This window comes from Phyllobates terribilis, unplaced genomic scaffold (genome assembly GCF_046119375.1).
Source record: "Phyllobates terribilis strain yellow unplaced genomic scaffold, ASM4611937v1 Scaffold_7__3_contigs__length_470593459, whole genome shotgun sequence".
NCBI lineage: Eukaryota > Metazoa > Chordata > Amphibia > Anura > Dendrobatidae > Phyllobates > Phyllobates terribilis.
This window is the reverse complement of record NW_027362767.1, coordinates 330230099-330247829: the sequence shown is the minus strand read 5'-3', so window position 1 is coordinate 330247829 and position 17731 is coordinate 330230099. Positions and strand designations below refer to the sequence as shown.

The following is a 17731-nucleotide window of genomic DNA, read 5'->3' as shown; positions in this document are numbered from 1 at the left end:
TGTCTGTTGTATTCCTGATCTAAGGATTTTAGTTGAGATGAATCTGTGCTGCACTTTATGCTCAGTAGTGAGGCAGCGCTGAGGAGTCCGAGTCGTAGAGTTGGAAGTCAGGGAAACTGAGGAGTCGGTGGTTGGGCATACAGACTCCACAGCCCTGGAAGTGATAAGCACTTTTTTATTTTTTTATTTCACCAGCTGCTTTTCAAAAGTTCTTTATTCCTTATTGCATTTGTGCTTTTTTTCCCTAGTTTTTGGTGTTTTCACCTATTTTTCATTTGCTCTTTATGCTTTGTTTCATTTGCACCTAGTTTTAAAGTCTATTTTATGTGTTCATCTGGTTTTTTTTTATGATCGCCATTGTGGGCGGAGATTGGGGTGCCCAGACATTTTTGGAAAAATATTAAGATTTGAGAGTCCTCAGTGGTTGATACCTTTTAATCAGTATTCAGTCAGTACTTTTTCTCAGGAGTGGGAGCCAAAACCAGGAGTGGGTGATAAATGCAGAATTGGTGACTTGTTTCTATTACACCTTTTCTCTGATTGTTCCTCACCTGGTTTTGGCTCACACTCCTGAAAAAAAATACTGACCGAATACTGACTGAATACTGATAGTGGGGGCGTGGCCTAACTGAAAAGATGGTAACAAATTGAAGCTTTCCAGACTATTTGGGTCTCTTCATCAGCCATAGAATAGTTGCAGTCTTTGCACAGCTGTGCTCCAGTCCCTCCTCCTGATAGGATTTTATCTATAGCTGAACTTTTGGGTTCAAATTTTGTGACTTTTTTTGTAGTGGAACATGCCACTAAAAAGTTGCAAAATAAAGGCAAAAGTAAAATGAATTTCCATAGAACCGTCTGACATTTTGGAGGATTTGATGCAATGAGGAGGGACTGCAGAAAAAAAATCACAAATGGTGAGTTGTGCTCTTAGTGGACTTCAAAATGTCAGAAAGTTTCCTCAGTTCTGTTAATGATTTGCCATAGCGCTGCCATGTCCGCAGCCCCGTACACCATGTAGGTATTGAGTGTATGGCTGTCACTCCGCTGACAGCTCTCCGATGTATAAATAACCTGCGTCTCCTCACAGGACCTGCTCTCTTTTTTCACCTCTCCAACTTACAAAACTACAACTCCCATCGTCCACTGCGCGGTGAATCCGAGCCCCGTCCAATCCGAAGTGTTACTTCACCCAAAACCCCGCCCCGGCTCGGATCACGTGATGCTGGCTTGGGTTGTTCTCCTTTGGAGAGGTGAGCGGCGGTTTCAGAACTTCCTGTCAGGCTCAGCGGCCCTGGAGGCGGATCTGACCCGCACAGGTAGGAACGGGAGTCCGAGGCTGAGGCCGCTACTAGGACCGTGCGCCTGCCATGGGTCAGTACATTAGGTCTGGCCGGCTGCTGGTACCAGACTGGGCCCCCGCCTCGGTTGTGGAGAGCAGGCGGGGCGGTGAGGAGTGCCCGGCGGTCAGTGCGGGACGCGGCTTCTCACTGCCGTATATGTATCATGTTGGGCGCAGCAGAGGCGCAGGTGTTATTTCTGGCCCGTCCCGGCACCCGTCCTTATCTGGAAGTGGAGGGAATAAGCAGTTCAGCTCTGTCATATGTCAGCCTCAAGTATGGGACTCCCCCATCCCATCCTGTGCTGTGTGCACCCCGGGGAAGGACTATATACTGCTCCAGTGCTGTGCTGTGCTGTGTGCACCCTGGGGGAGGACTATATACTGCTCCAGTGCTGTGCTGTGTGCACCCTGGGGGAGGACTATATACTGCTCCAGTGCTGTGCTGTGTGCGCCCTGGGGGAGGACTATATACTGCTCCAGTGCTGTGCTGTGTGCGCCCTGGGGGAGGACTATATACTGCTCCAGTGCTGTGCTGTGTGCGCCCTGGGGGAGGACTATATACTGCTCCAGTGCTGTGCTGTGTGCGCCCTGGGGGAGGACTATATACTGCTCCAGTGCTGTGCTGTGTGCGCCCTGGGGGAGGACTATATACTGCTCCAGTGCTGTGCTGTGTGCGCCCTGGGGGAGGACTATATACTGCTCCAGTGCTGTGCTGTGTGCGCCCTGGGGGAGGACTATATACTGCTCCAGTGCTGTGCTGTGTGCGCCCTGGGGGAGGACTATATACTGCTCCAGTGCTGTGCTGTGTGCGCCCTGGGGGAGGACTATATACTGCTCCAGTGCTGTGCTGTGTGCGCCCTGGGGGAGGACTATATACTGCTCCAGTGCTGTGCTGTGTGCGCCCTGGGGGAGGACTATATACTGCCCCAGTGCTGTGCTGTGCCGCGCGCACCCTGGGGGGAGGACCTGGGCAGCCCAAGTGGGGCGCCGTACCCTGCTATCCCACTCCTTCTGCAGATGTTTAGCTATCGCTGTCACCACTCTGATTACAGCCCGGAGTCTGTAGTGATCAGCTTAGATTCTGCTGAGAGCATTACCGGATTAACAAAGGGGGTTTTCGTGATTTTTAAAAAATCGTCCCCAGGCGAACAAAATGTATAAATAACGAAATGACATCCCCTGCTTCCGCCAATCACTGATCTCGATGCTTGTGTCATGTCCTAAATATGCTTCTGTGTCCCCCAGCCCAGGTGATGAATGGGACGTAGTGTATTCGGATACCAGTGGTGGTCGCAGAAAGGAGACTTGTGGGATGAGCAGGGCTGTGGAGTCTGAACCCATTTTGGTGGAGTCAGAGATGGTATAAAATGGACCCAATCCAACTGCTAAAATATATGATAAATTGGGTACAGTAGTTCAATGCAGTTTGTGGGGAATATTTTTTCATAAGAATTTGGGAAAGTTATGAAATCTATATATAATTGTCTTATCCCGTCTGTCTGTCTGTCTTGGAAATCCCGCGTCGCTCATTGGTCCGGATGCGGCCAATCAGCGCCGCGGGATTTCTGAAAAAAGATGGCGGCCGTTAGTGGCTCATCTGCGGGACGGAGCTCAGCGGCGATGCAGCCGGGAGATGACCGGCGCGAGGCGCTCATCTTCCAGCCGGTACCAGCAGAAGGACCTCGACCGCCGGACCCATCTGCGGGACTGAGATGCAGCCGGGAGATGAGCGGCGCAAGGCGCTCATCTCCCGGCCGGTAGCAGCGGAAGGACCCCGACCGCCGGCGCCGCTGACCTCCATGCGGATGGGAGGACTGAGGAGCGGCGCTGCGGGTTGGGATACTTCTGCTGCGAGCGCCAGCTCATGTCCTGGGTTCTCGCAGTGGAAGTACCCGCACAGGCAGCGCCGCTCCCAGGTCCTCACCAAGACGATTCGATGATTGGTCGCGGTCTTCGGACCCGACCAATCACTGATCTTACCGCAAAAGTTAAACACCGATTTTGGCGCCACATTTAAATAGCGTCCGCGACCAATCAGCACAGCGGTGTTTAAATGTGGAGCCAAGATCGGTGATTGGTCGCGGCCGATATTTAAATTTGGCGCCCAAATCGGTGATTGGTCGCGGGCACAGTACTGTTTAACTTTTGCGGCAAGATCAGTGATTGGTCGCGGGCCAAGACCGCGACCAATCACCGATTTGTGCGGCACATTTAAATAGCTGCCGTGACTAATTGGATGTCAGCGCCGCTCCCCGGTCCTCCCTTCACACCCTAGGCGCATGGGTGTCAGCGGCGCTGCCTGTGCGGATACTTCCGCTGCGAGAACCCGGGACATGAGCGGGCGCTCGCAGCAGAAGTATCCCGACCCGCAGCGCCACTCCCCGGTCCTCCCTTGACTCCCTAGCCGCTGAAGTCCCCACAGTATCCGCATGGTGTTACAAAGGTCCGGACATTTGTGTTAAAAATCGCTGATTGGTCGCTGGCGCTGCCCGCGACCAATCACCGATTTGGCCGCCACATTTAAATATCGTCCACGACCAATCACCGATCTTGGTGCAAAAGTTAAACACCGCTGTACTGATTGGTCGCGGACGCTATTTAAATGTGGCGCCAAAATCGGTGATTGGTCGCGGGCCGCGACCAATCAGTTATTTTTAACACAAATGTCCGGACCTTTGTAACACCATGCGGATACTGTGGGGACATCAGCGGCTAGCATGTCAAGGGAGGACCGGGGAGCGGCGCTGCGGGTCGGGATACTTCTGCTGCGAGCAGTCGCTCATGTCCCGGCTTCTCGCAGCAGAAGTATCCGCACAGGCAGCGCCGCTCCCCGGTCCTCACCAATACGATTCACTGATTGGTCGCGCTCTCCGCCCGCGACCAATCAGTGATCTTGCCGCTAAAGTTAAACACCGCTCTGCTGATTGGTCGCGGACGCCAGACGCGACCAATCAGCGAGATTGGCGCTTAATTTAAACAGCGCTATGATCTCCCGACGGCAAGTGTGAACGGAGGACCGAGGAGCGGCGCCGCCGGTCGGGATGCTTCTGCTGCGAGCAGCTGCTCATCTCCCAGCTGCTCGCAGCGGAAGTACCCGCACAGGCAGCGCCGCTCCCCGGTCCTCACTAATACGACGCTGATTGGTCGGTACCGGCGGCAGCAACCAATCATCGATATGGGCGGCAAATTTAAACCCCCCTCTGCTGATTGGTCGCGGTGGCCGGCCCCGACCAATCAGCAATTTTGGTGCCAAATTTAAACAACGCTCTGCTGATTAGTCGCAACCACCGGCCGTGACCAATCACCATTATTGGCGCCAAATTTAAATACCGTTCTGCTGATGGGTCGCGTTCGCTGGCCGTGACCAATCTGCGATATAGGCGCCAAATTTTAACACCGCTTTGCTGATTGGTCGCGGTTGCCGGCCTCGACCAATCAGCGATTTTGGCGCCAAATGTAAACACCGCTTTGCTGCTTGCGCCCGGTCGGCCGCATACCTATTCTAGAATACCCGATGCTTTAGAATCGGGCCACCATCTAGTGTCCTATAAATGTCTGTCCTATTCCTGATCTAAGGGTCTAGACTTTTAGCTGAGATGAATCTGTGCTACAGTAAATTTATCACTTAAACATGAGCCATGTATGAGGGAGTCAGAGTCGGTGTCATGGAAATTGAGGAGTCTGAGGTTTGGCTTACTGAATCCACAGCCCTGGGGATGAGGAATACTTTATTTTATACCGGATTAGAATCATGGGAAACCTCTTTAAGGCTGTGTGCCCACGATACGTTTTTTAAGCTTTTCCGCAGCGGCAAAAACGCTGCAGAAACGCTTAAACGCTTGGTAGAAGGTCTGCCATGTTCCCCAATGATAATCCGCATGTTCTGTGCACATGCTGCGGAAATTTCCGCTGCGGATTATCATTGCGGAAAAAAACGCAGCACTACCAATTATTTTGCTGGAGCGCTGCGTTTTCGCTGCCATTGACTTGAATTGAAACGCATGGATTCCACATCACTGCATCTGTACATGCGGAATCCACGCGTTTCAATGTGCGGATGGTACCCGGGTGAGGAGGAGAGGAGACTCTCCTCCGGAACCGGGACCTTAGAACCTGTGAAAAAAAGAATAAAATAAAAAATCTATGTTATATTTACCTTCTGACGGCCCCCTCTGCGCTCGTCCTCCCTTGCCGGCAGATCACGATGGACTGAAGGACCTGCGATGACGGCAGGTCCTTCAGTGCAGTGTGCCGCGATCTGCCGGCAGCCAGGATGGAGCGACGCAAGACTCCAGGGGCCATCGGAAGGTAAGTATAGATTTATTTTTTTATTTTTAACCATTCTTTAAGGTCACACTATATAAATCCATGCCGTTTGCATGGATTTATATACACCGTGTGCAGAATTATTAGGCAAATGCGTATTTTGATCACATGATACTTTTTATACATGTTGTCCTACTCCAAGCTGCATAGGCTTGAGAGCCAACTACCAATTAAGTAAATCTGGTGATGTGCATCTCTGTAATGAGGAGGGGTGTTGACTAATGACATCAACACCCTATATAAGGTGTGCTTAATTATTAGGTAACTTCCTTTCCTTTGGCAAAATAAGTCAGAAGAGAGTTTTGACGGGCTCTGAAAGTCCAAAATTGTGAGATGTCTTGCAGAGGGATGCAGCAGTCTTGAAATTTCCAAACTTTTGAAGTGTGATCACCGAACAGTCAAGCGTTTCATGGCAAATAGCCAACAGGGTCGCAAGAAGCGTGTTGGCCAAAAACGGCGCAAAATAACTGCCCATGAATTGAGGAAAATCAAGCGTGAAGCTGCCAAGATGCCATTCGCCACCAGTTTTGCCATACTCCAGTAACGTTGCAGCTCTGAAATATCAAAAAGCACAAGGTGTGCGATACTCAGGGACATGGCCAAGGTAAGGAAAGCTGAAAAACGACCACCTTTGAACAAGAAACATAAGATAAAACGTCAAGAATGGGCCAAGAAATATCTTAAGACTGATTTTTCAAAGGTTTTATGGACTGATGAAATGAGAGTGACTCTTGATGGGCCAGAGGCTGGATCAGTAAAGAGCAGAGAGCTCCACTCCGACTCATACGCCAGTAAGGTGGAGGTGGGGTACTGGTATGGGCTGGTATCATCAAAGATGAACTTGTGGGATCTGTTCGGGTTGAGGATGAAGTGAAGCTCAACTCCCAGACCTACTGCCAGTTTCTGGAAGACCACTTCTTCAAGCAGTGGTACAGGAAGAAGTCGGTATCGTTCAAGAAAAACATGATTTTCATGCAGGACAATGCTCCATCACATGCATCCAACTACTCCACAGCGTGGCTGGCCAGTAAAGGTCTAAAAGAAGAAAAAATGACATGGCCCCCTTGTTCACCTGATCTGAACCCCATAGAGAACCTGTGGTCCATCATAAAATGTGAGATCTACAGAGAGGGAAAACAGTACACCTCTCGGAACAGTGTCTGGGAGGCTGTGGTGGCTGCTGCACGCAATGTTGATCGAAAACAGATCAAGCAACTGACAGAATCTATGGATGGAAAGCTGTTGAGTGTTGTAATAAAGAAAGGTGGCTATATTGATCACTAATGTTTTTGGTTTTTGTTTTTGCATGTCAGAAATGTTCATTTCTAAATTTTGTGCACTGATATTGGTTTACCTGGTGAAAATAAACAAGTGAGATGGGATTATATTTGGTTTTTATTAAGTTGCCTAATAATTCTGCACAGTAATAGTTACCTGCACAAACAGATATCCTCCTAAGATAGCCAAATCGAAAAAAAAAACACTTCAACTTCCAAAAATATTAAGCTTGGATATTTGAGTTTTTTGGGTTGATTGAGAACATAGCTGTTGATCAATAATAAAAATAATCCTATAAAATACAACTTGCCTAATAATTCTGCACACAGTGTAGTGTGACCAAGTTGTCAAGCACTTTCCAAGTGATACTAAAATCGCTTGGAAAGCGCTTGTCAACCCGCATGCAGAAATGCATGTGAAGAACGCTTCACTTCCGCTTGTCCCTGGCAGGAAAAACGCATGTACAATCCGCATGCTTTTTTCTGCCAGGTAGATGCAGAAATGCTCAGGAAAAATCCGGAGCATTTCTGCATCGTGGGCATATAGCCTAAGTGTGCTCCCATCTGAGCTCTGGGGCCCCCACTGATCCTGAGCACGAGGGGGAGTAACGCACCAGCACCGCTCTACCACAGTAAATGGGGCAGCTGCAGTACTTTGTGGAGCCTCAGTGAAGAAGATGCAGGTCTATGTCAGTGCCGCGTCCCCTCAATTCTCAGGTCAGTGGGGGTCCCAGAAATCAGAGTGCATCAGTTATGTGAAGGATATGGGAGCGATATGTGATGACTTATTCAGACTAGAGCTCCTATAAGGTGGCAGGTTCTAACCATTTAATTACTGTAAGATGTGTATATTGGTTAAAGGCTATGTTACCAGAACTGAAATACTACTGAATTGTTGAAAAGTGCATAATGTAAATGTCAGCAACTCGACAGGGTCTGACAAGTGGGATCACTGGAAACTGAGACCAAGAGGCCGTGGTGCTTTGTCAGTAAGATACCACAGAGATAGCTGTCATAGAGGAGCTGGGCAGACTAGTGTCTGAGCAGCGGCAGCAGCAGCAGCTATTGCACCATTGATTACATGGTGCTGTACATGAGAAAGGGGTATCATACAAAATACAAGTTGAAATTGCAATGAACACACTAAAAGTTACAGACTGGAAGTGAGGGGAAAGGACCCTGCCCTCGCGGACTTACATTCTACAGGGTAATGGGGAAGGAGACAGTAGGATTGAGGATTTCAACAGCTGCAGTGCTGGTGAAGCGGCGACTCTGGTAGTGGCAAGGTGGTAGTGTGGTCATTGCAGGCTGTAAGCTGTTCTGAAGAGATGGGTTTTCAAGTTTCTCTTGAAAGATCCGAATGTATGGGATAACCAGACCTGTTGGGGCACAGAATTCCAGAGAGAGGAATACTCGGGAGAAGTCATGCAGGCGATTGGGTGAGGAACGTACGAGTGTGGAGGAGAGAAGGTCTTGGGAGGAGTGGATATTACATGTGGGAAGATATCGGGAGATTAGTTCAGAGATATATGGAGGAGACAGATTATGGATGGCTTTGTAGGTTAGCGGCAACAGTTTGAAGTGGATATGTTGGGGAATTGGGAGCCAGTTGTGTAGCAGTGCTAAGGATGGACTGGAGAGATGCGAGAGTGTTAGTATGGAGGCCACAGAGGAGGATATTGCAGTAATCAAGGCAGGAGATGATGAGGGCATGCACTATTATTTTAGTAGATTGAGGAAAGGACGGATTCTAGAAATATTTTCGAGTTTGAGGTGGCGAGAACTTGGATGTGTGGTTTGAAAGACAAGGCAGAGTCGAGGGTTACTCCGAGGCAGCAGACAGTGGGTACAGGGGAAAGCGTGGTATCATTTATTGTGATGGATAGATCAGGTAATGAAGGTAGGTGAGATGGAGGAAAGATGATGAGTTCAGTTTTGTCGACATTTAGCTTAAGGAAGTGAGATGAGAAAAAGTATATGGCTGATAAACTCCTGGGTTCTGGTAACGTCTGGGCCAGAGAGGTAGATCAGAATGTCATCAGCGTATAGATGGTATTTGAAGCCATGGGACTTTGAATTATCCAAGGCCAGAGGTATAGATGGAGAAGAGTAGGGGTCCGAAGACAGAGCCTTGAGGGACTCTGACAGAAGATGGGATGAAGAGGTGGAGTGGGAGACCCTAAAAGTGCGGTTAGAGAGGTATGAGGAGATTCAGGAGAGGGCAAGGTCTGTGATACTGAGGGAAGAAAGAATCTGTAGTAGGAGGGAGTGGTCAACTGTGTCAAAGACAGAGGATAGATCTAGAAGGAGGAGTATAGAGAAATGTCTGTTAGTTTTGGCAGTGAGTAGGTCATTGGTGGAATGGTGGAGGCGGAAGCCAGATTGAAGGATGTCAAAGAGTAGTTTCGATGAAAGGTGGGAGGAAAGAACAGTGTAGACGTGCTTTGAGGCGAATGGGAACAGTGATATGGGCCGATAACTGGATGTAGAGGTCGGATCGAGGGATGACTTCTTCAGGATAGGTGTAATTGTGGCTTGTTTGAAAGCAGAGGGGAAGGTACCAGAAGTTAATGATGGGTTAGGGCTGGGATAAGCCTGGTGGTGAGGTTGGGGAGGTGATGGGATGGAGTCAATTGCGCAGGTAATGAGGTGTGATTTGGAGAGGATATGAGTAAGCTCTCCTTCAGTGATGGTGGGGGGGCAGTGGTCTGGTATACATAGGGGTTGTGGTGGTTGAGTAGTAAAGGCTTGCCTGATTTCGGTCGATCTTGTTGAAGTGTACGGCAATGTCTTTGGAAGGGCAGTGGTGGATGGAGGAGGGAGTTAAAGGTGTTAAATAACTGCTTGGGATTGTGTGATAAAGAGGATATAAGGGTTGTGAAGTAGGCTTGTTAGCAGAGGTGAGGGCTGTCTTGTATGTGAAAGTTGCTTTTTTGAATGTGGTGAAGTCTTCCTGTGAGTGTTTTCTTTCAGCTCCGCTCTGAAACCCTGGACACTCGACAAAGCTTTTTAGTGAGGTGAGAGGGCTGTCTATTGATTCGTCACACTCTGCCATGAACGAGAGGGGCGACTGAGTGGATAGCTGATGTAAGTGTAGCATTGTAGAAAACGGTGACGCTGTCTGTGTCGTGGAGTGAAGATATGGAGGACAGCGGTAGAATAGAGTTGGTGTCACGCAATTAATAGGGACTGTGGGTGATAACAAGGTTCCTAGAACTATGGGCGCTCTGGTCTATGCCTGTCTCCCGGATTACTCCTGAAGGTGGGGACGCCAAGTTCACGTGCCTTACTAAGCTCCTAAATTAACACTGATCTGTCCCCTCCCCCTTCCCCCCCAGGGAGGGTGGTGGAAGTTGAAGTGTATACTTTCACTAGAGTGGAACACGGGGGAGTTAAAGGAAGGAGAAACCAAATAGGAAAGGATGGGGATGTGCACACATCTCCAAATGCCAACTCCAACCACAGACTACAACTCCAGAACCAGGCAGTAAGAATTAACACTGGCAATCCTAAAGTGCCAGAGGCGAGCATATATAGAAGAGGAGAATGTCTCAGCTGTTCAGTGTTAGCCAATCGAAATAGGAAAGCTCCAGGAGCTACAACTGAATAGATTAACCTGTGAAATGGTAGCAAGGAAAAAACCTGCACTGTTTAATAAGACTGTAGTAGTTCTAAGCAGTGCAGGAGTTCGTGAAACCAGACGCCTTGATCGTCTGGCCCCTCTCTGTTGCGGTATCCCTGTGACTATTGGAGTGCGTGCGAGTGTCTGTGTGTGACGTTTTTGCGGGGATAAGCTAGATGCTGGACTTCGGGAGGGGGGGGGTCACGGGGAGGAGGCTGTAAGTATATGGTGGTCAGATGGAGAGGTGAGGTTAGCTAGGGGGCAGAGGCGGGTGAAGATCAGGTCTAATGTATGTCCGTCTATGTGGGTGGCTGTAGAGGACCACTGAGTGAGGGCAAAGGATGAAGCAAGTGACAGGAGTTTAGAGGCTGCCGACTGGTGGGTGTTATTTGAGATATTGACGTCACCTATGTTGGTGGTGGGAATGTCGGCAGAGAGAAATTGTAGAAGCCAGGTGGACAATTGGTCAATAAAGACAGTGACCGGGCCTGGGGGTTGCATGGAGGGAGAGTAGATGCGGACAGAATGCACTTCAAAAGATGGGAGGGGGATAGGGTTGAAGGTGCAGTTGTTATAAAGGAGAAGACTCTCTCCTCCACCATGTCTGTTGCCATGATGAGGAGTGTGGGTAAAATAAAGGCAGCCGTAGCACAGCATATCAGGGGAGGCCGTGTTGGAGGGTGTAAGCCATGTTTCGGTGAGGCCCAGGAAGAATAGGTTGCAAGAGGTGAAGAGGTCTTAAATGACGTGGAGTATATTGCATATAGAACAGGTGTTCCAGAGCTCTCCAGACAGAGGGAACGGTGGAGTGGGGGTTAGGGGAATGGTATGCAGTGATAAGAGAGAGAAATTATGTGGGTTATCAGCTCTGTGGAAGTCCAGGATTGGGAGATATGTCACCAGCTGTGAGAAGCGAAGGAGGCAAGCAGATGGAAGGAGAGTGGCCAGCTTGTTTTTTTGTGTTTCTGTAGGAGAGATGAGAGATTGAGGAGCAGGTCAGCAGATGAGGTCAGGTGGGAAGGTGAGATAAATATTTGTTTGGGGATAGAAGGAGAGAAAGGGTTAGTGGAGCTATAACTGTTAGGGCACAAGTAAGCATGGTGGGAGTGTTAGTGGGAAACTGCTGCGGTGGAGACAGTCAGCAAACAGTTGAGGCTCTAACCTTGTGGTCACTTGTGGGATGTTTCTGGTATATTTCTGCTGTACACTTAAAGAGCCTCACAGACCAGTGTCTCCAAATTTTATACATCCTTAAGGCTGTGTGCCCACTATGCGTTTTTTTTAAGCGTTTCTGCAGCTGCAGTTCCGCTGCAGAAATGCTTAAAAAAACGCATGGTAGAAGGTCTGCCATGTTCTCCAATGATAACCCGCATGTGCTGTGGACATGCTGCGGAAATTTCCTCTGTGGATTATCATTGCGGAAAAATCCGCAGCACTACCAATTATTTTGCGGAATTGCGGTGTTTTCGCCGCCATTGACTTGCATTGGAACGCATGGATTACGCATCACTGCATCTGTACATGCGGATATCTTGCGGTTCAATGTGCTCATAGTACCCGGGTTTGGAGAAGAGGAGACTCTCCTCCAGACCCGGGTACCATAACACCTGTAAAAAAAATAAAATAAATGCTTACCTTCTGATGGCCCCCGGTGTCCTTAGCGATCCGTCCTGGCAGCTCACGATGGTCTAAAAAGGACCTGCCATGACGTAATTTAGTCATGTGACAGGTAACGCGGCCGCTGACGTCAGCGGTCGCGTGACCTGTCACATGACTAAATGACGTCATGGCAGGTCCTTAAATACCACCGCGACCCATACAACAGACCGGACGCAGCGGGGAAAACACCAGGGGCCATTGGAAGGTAAGTATAATCTTTATTTTTTATCATTCTTATTCTTTTTTTAACTTCTACTTGGTCACACAACATAAATCCATGCCGGTTGCATGGATGTATATAGTGTGATCAAGTTGTCAAGCACTTTCCAAGTGATGCTAAAATCGCTTGGAAAAGCGCTTGATAACCCGCATGCAGAAATGCATGTGAAGAACGCTTGACAAACGCTTCTACCTGGCAGGAAAAACGCATGTAAAATCCGCATGCGTTTTTCCTGCCAGGGAGAAGCCGAAAAAATATGCAGCATTTCTACATCGTGGGCACATAGCCTAAGTGCGCATCAAATCGACCAGGAGGGAGGAGCTTCAGGGAGACTTGTCAGAGAATCACAGCAGGGGATGATTAGGAGACAGGAGCAAAAATACATTCAGGATGAATTCCATGCAGGAAGCAGACGTACTCAAATGGACAGATATAGACAAGTGTGTATTAGCATCAATGGAGTGAAGGGATATTGTAAGTAGTAGGAAGCAGATGTACCTCTGGATGAAACAGATGGATTGTCAGGTCAAGAGTAGTGGTGACATTGAAGGATATACAGGTGCATCTCACTAAATTAGAATATCATCAAAAAGTTTATTTCAGTTCTTCAATACAAAAAGTGAAACTCATATTATATAGTCATTACAAACAGAGTGATCTATTTCAAGTGTTTATTTCTGTTAATGTTGATGATTATGGCTTACAGCCAATGAAAACACAAGTCATTATCTCAGTATATTAGAATAGCAAAAAACACCTGCAAAGGCTTCCTATGCATTTAAAAAGGTCTCTTAGTCTGTTTCAGTAGGCTCCACAATCATGGGGAAGACTGCTGACTTGACAGATGTCCAGAAGGCAATCATTGACACACTCCACAAGGTCCCAGAGTCTGGAGGAAGAGTGGAGAGGCCACAATCCAAGCTGCTTGAGGTCTAGTGTGAAGTTTCCACAATCAGTGATGGTTTGGGGAGCCATGTCATCTGCTGGTGTAGGTCCACTGTGTTTTATCAAGACCAAAGTCAGTGCAGCCGTCTACCAGGAGATTTTAGAGCACTTCATGCTTCCCTCTGCCGACAAGCTTTTTGGAGATGGAAATGTCATTCTCCAGCAGGACTTGGCACCTGTCCACACTGCCAAAAATACCAATACCTGGTTTACACACAACAGTATCACTGTGCTTGATTGGCCAGCAAACTCGCCTGACCTTAACCCCATAGAGAATCTCTGGGGTATTGTCAAGAGGAAGATGAGACCCCAGACCCAACAATGCAGACGAGCTGAAGGCTGCTATCAAAGCAACCTGGGCTTCCATAACACCTCAGCAGTGCCACAGGCTGATCGCCTCCATGCCATGCCGCATTTCAGTAGGACAACATTTCAGATTTTAAAAACAATTTTCAAGCTGTTATAAAGTATTCTAATTTACTGAGATAATGACTTTTGTGTTTTCATTGGCTATAAGCCATAATCATCAACATAAAACACTTGAAATAGATCACTGTTTGTAATGACTCTATATAATGAGTTTCACTTTTTCTATTGAAGAACTGAAATAAATTAACTTTTTGATGATATTCTAATTTAGTGAGATGCACCTGTATACTGTACATGGGATTACATTTCTTTTACATTTCTGCTGTTCACTTTAAGAGCCACACTTGATGGAGCCACACAGACCTCTGTGTATACCACTGTAAAGCGCTGCAGAGGTTTTCCCACCTCTATTACTCAGCTGGGGGTCCTGGTGGACAATGAATCCTGCACTAGGACCGCTGACCGGGTTTGCTGTGCAGACTCTTGGCACTCACATGTTAGCTGCACCCACTCCCTTTCACAGTATAGTGAAAATTGCGGCATGTTTCTGCTACATCAGTATCGTCCAGGGCCCAGGAAGCCAAGGTGTTTGGCAATTTTGGAAAGAATCTCCGCAATATTCTAAATCCTGAATTCCAGACTCAGTTTAGCAGCTGAGCTGTATAGTATATGTTCTGCCTGATGTGGTTCATTATTTTACTTTTCCTGTAAAGATGGTGGAACATTTTTGGATGTCAGTCTTGGGGATGAACTTCCGGCAATTGTTCTTATTGTCCGTATTGGTTGTGTTTCTTGTTGGGCATGTATACAGAGGTTGGCATCGGAAGGAATTTCTATACTTTTCATGCTTAACACTTTTTCTAGTTGTTAAATCGCCTGTCTTTCTGTACATATTTCTTACATCTATTTTGGTTCTGTTTTTACTTAGAAAAAATTTGAAATGTCTTATTGGAATTTCTTCAGCTTTTAGGCTGTGTGCCCACTATGTGGTTTTCAAGCATTTTTTGCTGTGGAATTTCCGCAGCAAAAACGCTTAAAAAAACGCTTGATAATACGTGCCCCATGGTCCCCAATGATAATCTGCATGTGCTGTGCACATGCTGCGGAAATTTCTGCTACGGATTATCATTGCGGAAAAATCCGCAGCGTGTCCATTAATTTTGCGGACACGCAGCATAATTGCCACCATTGACTTGCATTGAAACGCATATTATCTGTGTCAGCACATTTGAACACACGGATATTATGCGATTCTATGTGCGAATGGTACCCGGGTCTGGAGAAGAGGAGACTCTCATCCAGACCCGGGTATCATAGTACCTGTAAAAACAAGAATTTAAAATAAAAAATAAAGATTATACTTACCTTCCAATGGCCCCCGGTATTTTCTCCGCTCCGTCTGGTCTGTTGTATGGGTCGCGGTGGTGTGAAAGGACCTGCGATGACGTCATTGAGTCATGTGACAGGTCACACGACCACTAACGTCGGCGGTCGCGTCACCTGTCACATGACTCAATGACGTCATCGCAGGTCCTTTCACACCACCGCGACCCATACAACAGACCAGACGGAGTGGAGAAAATACCGGGGGCCATCGGAAGGTAAGTATAATCTTTTATTTTTTATTTTTTACCATTCTTACTCTTTTTTTTTTTTTTTTTTTTTTTTTTTTTTTTAATAACTATTACTTGGTCACACTATATAAATCCATGCTGGTTGCATGGATTTATATAGTGTGAACAAGTTGTCAAGCACTTTCCAAGTGATGCTAAAATCGCTTGGAAAGCGCTTGATAACACGAATGCAAAAACGCATGTAAAATCTGCAAGGAGTTTGTATGTTCTCCCCGTGTTTGTGTGGGTTTCCTCCGGGTTCTCCGGTTTCCTCCCACACTCCAAAGACACACTGATAGGAGACTCACAATCTACATTCCATCTGGGGACAGTGATGTCTATACAGCACTGCTGAATATGATGGCGCTATTATAGCATACTAATGATGCATTTTAACCTCTTCAGGGTTTCTTAACATGCTGAATATGCCTGAAAGACACATACCCTTAGGCTGTGTGCCCACGATGCGGATTTAATGCGTTTCCATGGCGCCATTTCTGCCGCGAAAACGCATTAAAATCACTTGTTAAGTTGTCTGCCATGTGTCCCAATGATAATCCGCATGTGCTGTGCACATACTGCAAAAATTTCCGCTGAGGATTATAATTGTGGAAAAATCCGCAGCACAACCATTTCTTGTGCATAAACAAGGCGAAATCGCCACCATTGACTCGCATTGAACCGCATAACATCCGCATGTATGCATGCGGATGTTATGCGGTTCAATGCGCGGATTGTACCCGGGTCCGGAGAAGAGGAGACTCTCATCCAGACCCTGGTACCATTAGTAAAAAAAAGAATTAAAACGTAAAAATTAAAAAAAAAAAACAAAAAACATACTTGCCTCTCTGGCGGCCCCCGGTCTCCTCTCCGGTGGCGTCCTCTGTCCTCGGTGTTCTGAAAGGACCTGCGGTTTTGTCATTTAGTCATGTGATGGTCACGCAACCGCTGAAGTCGGCGGTCGCGTGACCTGTCAGCTGACTAAATGACGTCAGTGCAGGTCCTTTCAGGTCCTTTCCTTGACAGAGCACGCTGACGCGCCCCCTGGGCCAGTGCTGTAGGGGATACCCGGAGCCGGATCTCGATGGGGGTAGTAGTCCTTGTGGCGGTGACCCGGTCCGTGCCCAGGGTGTCAAACTAAGTGGCAGTCTATGGCAACAGATGTTAACTTGATTGTCGACTACGCCACCCGTTGAGTGCGGCTTTGAAGCCGCCGCTGCAGAGCAGTCCACTGAGGCCGGTGGTATATGTGCAGCAGTGATGGTATAACCCCCAACGGGAGGGGTATGGCCTCAGGGCAGAAGGTGTAGATGATGGGGGTTGTGAAGATGCAGAAGGGAAGACTCCGAGTCAGGAGATGCAGTTCAGGGCTTTTACTTACTGGTGTTCTTTTGGTCACTCTGGCCTTGAGTGACCACCCGAGCCGTGCTGCGTCCACCAGGTCCTGGACTCGGCCAACCCCCAGGCAATTCTGGAGCGTGGTCCTGAGCTCCTTTCTGACTCTCCCTTCCTCTGGCCGTTCCCACCAGGGATCCACTTTTGGCCGGCTCCCTCGGGTCTCTTGGTGGTCAAGCCTCCTCTGGGCTCCCTGACCCTATACTCGGTGTGCCTTTCTAGTGGATTTGGTGAGGGTCGTGGCAGATCCTGCCCACAACCTCCGGTTCCTGGTTAAGGTTCGTTTTGGCCTCTGCCAGCTTGGGTTCCGGTACCCTTGTGCGCCAACCCTTCACCCTTCTGTCCTTATTCTGGGATCTTGGGGTTCCTTCTTGTTTCCTCTCTGGGTCCTTCTCACTCCTCTCTCTCTCTCTCAGCAGGCTCTGTTCTGGAGCTGGGCCCAGCCGGAGCCACAGCTCCCTGTCAGCCCTCCTGGCTGAGCTCCTCTGCTCTGCTCCTCAGGCTAAACTCTGACCGACTGACCCTGTTCTAAGATGGTGCCCACCTTATATACTCCCTCTATGTGTGAGCTCAGGTGACCAGCACCCAATGAGCTCCTATCTTTACCCAGACTACTCCCCCTATCTGCCCCTACACTACTGGGATGTTCCACCCCCCTCCCACTCCAGCCAGGGACAGACGCTGTCGTACCTGCACATAAACTGGTGGGAGTACCGTCGTTCTGTCCCCCGGAAATGGGATGTATGTAGTGCATGCAGCCTACTGAGCTCAGTTCCACACTCCATCCTTACCCGGGAGTGGAATACCACACCTCTGGCTTGAGGTGTAATACCCCTGTAGCAGCCGAGTCCTCAGGGTGCTACAACGCCACCGGAGGAGGAGACCGGGGGCCATTGGGGAGGTAAGTATAATTTTTATTTTTTACGTTTTAATTCTTTTTTTTACTATTGATGCTGCATTTAAAGC

The 17731-nt window shown here is 48.3% G+C and overlaps 1 protein-coding gene across 2 annotated transcripts in view; it reads left to right on the top strand.

Moving 5' to 3' along the window:
* Nucleotides 1-1175: 1175 nt before the first annotated feature.
* MTM1 (myotubularin 1) overlaps nt 1176-17731 on the top strand; it is a 119625-nt gene continuing 103069 nt past the window's right edge. For both annotated transcript variants that reach the window (XM_073641217.1, XM_073641216.1), the window contains exon 1: nt 1176-1316. The gene's annotated coding sequence lies outside the window, so the exon portion shown is untranslated. The remainder of the gene's footprint in view (nt 1317-17731) is intronic.